The 8,473-nt window shown below is 34.5% G+C and overlaps 1 protein-coding gene across 2 annotated transcripts in view; it reads left to right on the forward strand.

The window, feature by feature from the left end:
• The first annotated feature begins 2,553 nt into the window (after positions 1-2,553).
• LOC116339484 overlaps positions 2,554-8,473 on the forward strand; it is a 34,619-nt gene continuing 28,699 nt past the window's right edge. Inside the window, exon 1 of one of the 2 annotated variants that reach the window (XM_031765380.1) lies at positions 2,554-3,177. The gene's annotated coding sequence lies outside the window, so the exon portion shown is untranslated. The remainder of the gene's footprint in view (positions 3,178-8,473) is intronic. The other variant, XM_031765379.1, reaches the window with a different exon arrangement.

The raw sequence follows: 8,473 nt of genomic DNA on the forward strand, positions 1-8,473 counted from the left end.
GAAAAAGGGATCGAATGAATGATAAATGATAAAATGTTCAAATGATTGTATGTGTTTGGTGTGTTCACAGTTAACCAAGTCAATCAGTCACGATATGGTGAATTTCATCCATATTTATGTGAGAATGGATTCGATTTAAAGCATAGAGTTGGAAATACACACTGATTATATGGCCAATTTACTTCCATCAAAAACAGAAAACAAAAATTTGTAAAAAGTTTTGTTTTATTTTAATTGTCAATTAAGTCGACGATGATAAAGCAGGTTGATTCATATGATTTCAGTGTGTGGCGTTGGCAAGCCGCTGCACGTGGTATTAACTTTTTTAGTCAATAGGTTATTTGAAATGCATTGTGTTCGTACTACGATAGATAGTAGCGACCACATCAAGTGTGGAATATTTATGAATATAGATATATTTCATTTGTTTTGTTCATTTTGCTCAATAAAACAGGTAAATAATTCCCGCGCTTATTAAGTTGCCTGTGCTGCAGAAAGATTGCATACAATATAATAAACATACACTTTCTTCTATGCACCATGCGCACATGTAATATAATCACACGGTGATGTGTACAGTGCATATACGGCAAATCTGTGAACCGTTCTCTCTCTATCTCTGTCATTCGTTCGCGTTCTCGTGATATGACTTCGCGAATAATTTATTCTTCATACATTTTTTTTCTCTTATCCGAACACTGTGAGGTTTTGGTTTGCATGAGGAAAAATAGTAAAAAAAACACATTTTCCCATGTCTTCCGTTAAAAGTGATGGGCTGCCATCAGAGATCTCTCTCTGTCTCTCACTCTCTCATCAAAGCGATAAATTTGCTGTATTCAATCGGATAAAGTAGTTTTTTTCTCTCTCTGATTATTTCTCACTAACGGTGATCGTATTTTACAGAAACATTGATTGGATAAGAAATTGCATTTTACTATCTGTCATCATGTCGTACCAATTAATTTGATCGTCTGACAAGTGACGGCTTAATTTTAGATGTCATTTTTTGACCTGCTTCTCCTGTCATAACTTTCATGATAAAAATGAATTTCTCCGTGGTAACATTTTTTATTAATAGAGAACGACACATTGCAAGTTTTTTTTTTTTTAATTGATGCCAATTTAAGATAGATAAATTCCAAAAAAAAGATTAAATTCACATTTAAATAATCTCACATTTATGGAAATTGATTTCCAATGAATATTCAACAGTTTCTTTTTCCATTTATTTTTAAATCCATTTGACAAACATTCATCCGATGAAAGTATGAAGTAGAAACGCCTTCGATGCTTCCATCATCACCAATAATAATGCGCGATGACAGTGTCGAGGTTATTTCACTGACTGAAAATCATTTATTTTGGCCTAACGTTACTTTGACCTCTTTGGCCGCAGTATTCACGCATAAAATACAAGTTTGATGACTCTATTTTTATCGTTACATGCGACACCTTTTCAATTCAAACGGGGAATTTCCGTGTATACATTTGTCGCATGCATTTTCTCTTTACATTTGTATACTTCTTTGTTTTAGATAAACAAATGCGTTTCTATTGAAATTAAAAAAAAAACACACAAAAAATGAGCTGAAGAACAATGGCATTTTCCGTGTGCTTATGCCAATGTATGTGTGTTTGTGTGACATCGTCACATAAGCTACTATCACATAAGATTTTGTCGACGTGCTTTAAAATCCATAAAATACAATCTCGATCCAGATACACGTAACAGAACAAACGGTGTGCATTTTGAAAAGAAGAGACAACAAATTATTTTATGAACAAAACAAAAAATGAATATACATACATAAAAGCCGAAGTGAAATACACAAAAAAAGCCTGGCATAAGAGATGACTGCAATGCAGTGAACCGCGATGGTGTATGGTCGTCGACGGCAATGTTTATATTTCAATGGTTGTGTTTTTCGTGCGCCAACGCATTTAGCTCATTTTCTGTTATAGTTTCTTATTCACTTGCGCATCAGTTTTTTGTTGTTGTTGTTTGAAAATTTATTATTTATTTTGTCATATATTTTTTTGTATGTTTCACCATTGTTTTGGCTTTTGCTTGGTATACGGTTTGGCTTCATTTGATATTTAAAAACACTGCGATTCCATATGCGCTGTAGAGTCGCGTTTTATGTGCTCGTGGTTGCAGCGTACCTCATCAAAACGTTGGTTTTCTGCGCTCGCTCGTTTGCACTCTACATTCTCTCGAAACGAACGGCGGCGGCGTCGCAACTTGAACTCAATATACACTAAACGAGAAAAAAAGGCACATTTCATTGCATTCTTAATCACTTCTTGCGTGTTTGCCTTCTCGATTTTCTCTTTTGCTTTGCTTCTTCGTTCTTTGAGTATGTTACGCGCGATCGGCATACATGTTTGTATATCTGTGTGTGTGTGTGGCGTAGAAAGCCATCTGTGTGTATGTGGATAGTTGAGTCTTTTGTATGCTCAACGCGAGCTACACACTTCATTTCCATTCGATCGGTGTACGCGACAGGATCGTTTTGTTCATTTCAATTCGAGTTCGTTGTTTTTTTTTCGTCGATCTCATGCATTTTTGTAGTAGCAAGCGAAAACATCACGATTTCAAACTCACACTTGTGCCTCACACAGTTTAGTTTTGTTTATATTTTAAATTCATAGACGTGTTATTCATATTATCATAGTGTTTGGAAGTGAGAGTTATTTATAAGGCATAGGTTTGAAAATTTGTGCTAAGTAACGGAATAAATTTGAAATTATTCGTAATAAAAAATATGAAATCGCCAACGGGCTAGAAATCGACGATTCATTGAAAGATTTTTATCGTGAACATAGTTCGAAATCATCATTCAAGTGACAAATGTGCTAACAGCAGAAAAAAGAGGATTCCGTTGGGAAAATAACTTGTTGCAAGGTGCATGTGTAAGGCGCTTAAGTGAGAAAAACGAAGAAGTAGTGAAAAAAAAGTGTGTGATCAATGATTTCCGCTTTTGAGTGTGGGAATTTTATCGATAGAAAAGGAAGAAATAGAAAAACAAACTACGCACGCTGTTTATGAAGATAGGAACTGTAATAGTGCAAGTAGTTTCCCTCTTAAATGGATATTTCCGTTGATGCAATTCCTGGATCGAATTACGCACGATATTCTATCGAAGCTGGGAACCAAATTGTTTCGTGCATCTGTTGGTGAGCGCAATTTTTTTTTTATTTCGTCTTAACGTAATAAAAACTGGTCGGGAACTTCGATGACTAGCAATTTCATAGAATTTGAATAAAACAGGATGAAATTTGAATGTTGATGGTCGGATAATGACGAGAAGTCCCTCATTATAAATATGAAAAATGTCTATAATTTTATGACCGTATTCAATGAAGCCGCGTTGAATGTTAGCACGAGCCGTTAATGCTCTTGTGTATATAGAATGTTTTTGTTACAAGCCTCCCGCAAGTATAAAGAAGAATCCTTCAAAGAACCGATCATTTCAGAGACCCATTAAAAAATCTTTACATGTCAAGTTCAGTGTGTTTACCTGACAAGGAGTGCCGAAAATCTGCTGATTTGTTTGACCACAGTGCAACCATTTTTCAAGTACAACCTCTTTTTGTTTCGGTGTTCTCAGAACTGTGCACACACAAAAACTGTACAGATTTTAAACGGAAACGAAAGGGAAAGAGCAAAAGAAACAATAGATATGCAATCAGCATCAGTGAACACGCACAACAAATCCAAAAGAAATATTGAAAAAAAAATGTAAAGTAAAGAAAACGAAGCTCATGCACGCACACATTTTCATCGAGCGCACTATGATTTTTGTTTATTTGTGTGTTCACAATAAAAGGGCATGTGATTTAATGAGCCGATATTGTTGTGCTGCGGCATCGTGTGCGCATTTCAAGATTTCAATTAAATAAACTGCAGCAATGCGAATGTTTACTCATTTGAATACGGAATTTATTTGTTTGTTTTTTCGATCGCTTAACTCTGAAAGACTAACACCGAGAGCAAGCGAAAGAGAACAAAAAAAATGTATAACAACCAACGATTGGCTGGTATTGTTTTTAGTTTCCTTATGTGTCTCAAGGAATGGAAATAAATTATTATTTTGTGTCTACATTTTCTCTCCTTCTCTACTGCTCTCTTTCTTTCTCGATGCTTGTAAGGAATATATTTGCGTTTCATGTAAACACCGACAATAATAATAAAACGTTCGATGCTCGTGAATGTGGTAACAAAGAAAGGGAAACAAATATACACAAATGATAATCTTGTGCGCGCCACATTTACGGTTTGTCATCGTTGAGCACAAGTGGATTTTTATTGTGTCTGCATATTGGATTGACTATTCCAATAGCAACAAGTTGTATATGTGTGATCGTGTGTTTGTGTGCACTTTAGCGCTCTACCTCATCTAAACTTTAAAATCCAAATTCGAAAGAGTATAAGTGGCGACAATAAAGTCATTCAAAGTGAAACGGAATAAATGAAGGCTGCGCATTAGCAATACAACGCAACCAAATCAAATTCAAATTGAAGAAATTTTGTGCTTATGGTTTGTCCATTGTCTGTGTATAATTTAAAAGAGTTGAAACTCATGCATTGTTTTACACCGGGTGAGGTGAAGCACAGCTGTATGTTACAAATGATCGAAACTCGTGCGCTCAAGCACAAAATAAAATAAAAATGTGAAACGATCGTTTATTTGCTTTTCAAAAGTCTCAATTCTGTTGGTTGATGTCTTTTATTTATTACAATGCGAACCGATTTAGTACGGTCCATTGTGTGTGTAATTTCACACGACACGAGATTGGAGAAAATGAAAGAAGGCAATTTAATAGAAAAATGCATTCCGGTAATTGAAAGCACTTTTTGATGGCGTAAATGCGGAGAGAGTGATCGTAATTCATAGCGTGTATGCGGGATGCAAATCCGAAATCTATTTAGTTTCAATGTGCGTAACGATACGTAACTGAAACCACTTCAGTTCGTTTGTTGAGAGATGGCTTTTGATCTTTATCATCACTTCATATAGGTTTTGGTGTTTCGTTTTCATTTCAATAGAAATAAATCTTTCGCTTTTTGGTTTTTTATTTGTTCATTTTCTCTTCGGAGTACTTTACATTTTACAATTAGTTTGGCTTCATTTGTATGGAAGTGAATATCGTAGCCTAATTTAAAATTCAAAACTGCCACTTTGAATTCAATGTAGTTGACAGTTTTTTTTTCGAAATGTTTACACGTTCTGAACCGACACTTGAGCAATTTAGATCGATTGTTTGAGACCTTTTTTTTATTTTTCTCGCTTGTTCCAAATGCAAATCAATTAATTTGAGTCACATAAAGGCGATTATATCGCTGTCTTTGTAAATTCCGTCATTCAAGTGATTTATTCTATTTCGGGTTTCTGGGTGTAAATGAGTACTTCTTTCGAAATTTTGTTTCAATGACTTTTTAGCATGATCATAAATCAACGCTTACAACGCATTAGAATAAATCAAACAAATAAAAATGGCCTTTAATGACGCACACCATTCGAGCACTCTCGAAACATTTTGAACTTTAAATCTTACAAGAACACAATCAAATATTAGCACACACTCATTAACACACAGTTGAAGTGTATCGAGCACGATCGTTTGGTAGGCTTTTCAAGGCTCGTTCAATCACATTTCAAAATCGAACCGCAAAAAAGTACATCTTCAATTTAAGAATAAAATGCTGCGGAAATATTTCGAATCGAAGCAGAGCAACAAAAAGACAAGAGAGAAAAATAAAGCAACAAATGAAATTGTTCCGAGTAACTTTGTTCAATTGATTTTTAATTGTTTGTCCAATCAAAAGTAATTTCAGTGCATTCAACCCGTTGATGCAACACTGTTTCGGCACATAGCAGATGTTAGTTATTTTCGAATCCTTTTCCACGAATCACCATTTGACTTCGGTCAACCTCACAAATTACACAATCAATCCGTTACAAACGAATTTCAAGCGCAAAGACACACAAATGCACTAAATTGGCAACGCGCACGCACATGAATTTAACAGATTGAATTGCGCCTGCTGCATTGTTGTCTCTCTATTCCCTGCACTGTTTTCAATTGTTTTGTTTCATTTTTTGTTCGCACCGTAAATTATCAGCGTCATGTGCAGTAATAGTAATGATTATATATTTAATTCGCTTGCTTCTTTTCTTGTTTTATTTAACAAATCGTTTTCATTGCTCAATTTTATGCTCAACGATTATTATCAATCAAACGGTCGGTTGCATCGTGCATTGAAAACAACTTTTACGACTGATATATTACTCTAACAGAGTGCCATTTTGAGCAAAAAGAATAAATTCAAACATAATGCATTTCTTTTACAGTTTTAATTATTACGTCTACTTGGGCGAAGATGAAACACTCGAAAAAGATGTAACACAAGCAGTACATGTTCAACATCAAAGCCTTTGTCGAAATATAGCATTGAACGCATACCCCAACTTGTGTGCGCTTTTTAATCGCTCGTATCTTGTGCAATTTTGATGATGCCGGTGCACTTGTAATACTTGATTTTCTGGTAACAACATGACAACTGTTTACTTGCAAAAACTTGTTCTATCTACCGATTGTATCTACGAGAATCTAACGTTCCTTTTTTTACATTTATGTAATGCTTTACAACTCTCCGTTTGATTAATTTAACGTTATGAAGGCTGGCATTGAATCCATTTGAAAAAAGTGCTGGTTACGAAATGGAGATTTAACTTGTAATTTTATATTTATGGTTAGAAAAAAAAATCTTTATCTCTTTTTTTTATGAAATCCTAAATGTTTTATCATTGCAAAATGCTGCAAAATGTGATAGTATGAAAACGAATGGCACTCCGACAAATCATTGTAAGTCTAAATGATGAAAATGAAATGTGTTGCCATCCAAATGTATGTAGCTAACTATCTATTGTGTTCCGAGTCTCAGAAGTTTGAGAGTACTGTGTTTGGTCTTTTTTTTTGAAACTTGATTTCGTGTATATGCAATTTGTAATTTATAAACAAGCATGTATTTCATTGTCGCTTATAACGAAGTATAATAATTTCTAACATATCACATCGTTAATTCGAAGACCGTCAATTTTCTCTTTGACTAATCTCACTTCTATCTTTGAATAATCTCGTTTTGCGCTTGATTATCAATAACAAAATTGCTCACGGTTCAAGAAAATGTAAACAACCGCTAATAATGCTTCTGTTTTTGTTCGCGCTCCCTCTATCTCTCTCTCTCCTCTCATCTCACTTCACCTTTTGTCTTATTTCGTGACCCATAATCAAATTAAAATTTCTCCTCGATTTTAATTGTCATGATCGGAAAACGTTACCACCACCACGTACACACGACGATTTCAATCGCAAAGAGATGAAAAAGAATATGACCTATTGTTGTTAATTACAACCGAGAATATAATCGCCAATAATGATGATGACATGATGTGAGCTTCTCAACAAGCATTTAAACGAAGAAATTATCAACATATATTGAAGCACGTATGTATATCGAGGTCAATTTAGCATGCAAATTCTTTTTTGCTGTATTTAATCAACACAACATTGAAATGTGCCAACAACAAAATACAATGTTCTCGTCGAAATGGTGTGCCTGAACGTGAAAATTGTTCGTGGTCATATATGCCGAGAAAAGCCAAAATGGATTTTCATATATGTACGACACATAAAAGCAATGAACACAAATTATAAATCAGACAATGTCGAATGTCGATACAAATAACAGTGTGAATTCGAAAAAAAAAAATTCCGATAAAAAAACAAAGCGGCAAAATGCTGCATTAAAAAATTACCATATCGTTTGGAAATCAAAAGCAACGAAGAAACTGATTTGTTTCCAGAGATAGTGCAGACATAGACAGAAAAAAAATGGTACATAAATGGTATGTGTACTAATACACGAATCAACAACAACAATAATAACCAGAATGGAATGAGCGTGTGGCGAACGCTCGAGCGCAAATTCTGTTGTAAACGAACGAAACTTGTTTTAAGCCTTCACTCTGTTTGTGGGTCAGACGACACACAGTTTTATCTTTGGCAACAATTTTTGTTTCTGGTTTTCCATTCATCCATGTGTGTGTGTGTGTTTTTTTTCAAGTTCCTTATTTGAGTCGAGTAGATAAAAAAAGACGAAGAATGAGTTGTATGAAATGCAGTATAACATAATAATTTTGTTTTTTTCTCGATATTCTGTTTTAAGAGCATTTCGCAAGTCGCTGAAAAAGAACGGAAAAATGCTATCGAATGAATGAGACACGAACACTAAAATTGGAACCAGAATATACGAATTTCTTTTTTTGGATGTGAAGAATCGATGAATAACGGCATTTTTTTGTTGATAACATTTTTACGGATTTTAAATTGACGACTGGTTTTCGGTTCTTTAAAAAAACCAAGCGTTCAGGATCGCATACATTTATGCGATACATTGAATGATGCA

The sequence above is a fragment of the Contarinia nasturtii genome, unplaced genomic scaffold (assembly GCF_009176525.2).
Source record: "Contarinia nasturtii isolate CC-2019 unplaced genomic scaffold, AAFC_CNas_1.1 Cnas_scaffold_533, whole genome shotgun sequence".
Taxonomy (NCBI): Eukaryota; Metazoa; Arthropoda; class Insecta; order Diptera; family Cecidomyiidae; genus Contarinia; species Contarinia nasturtii.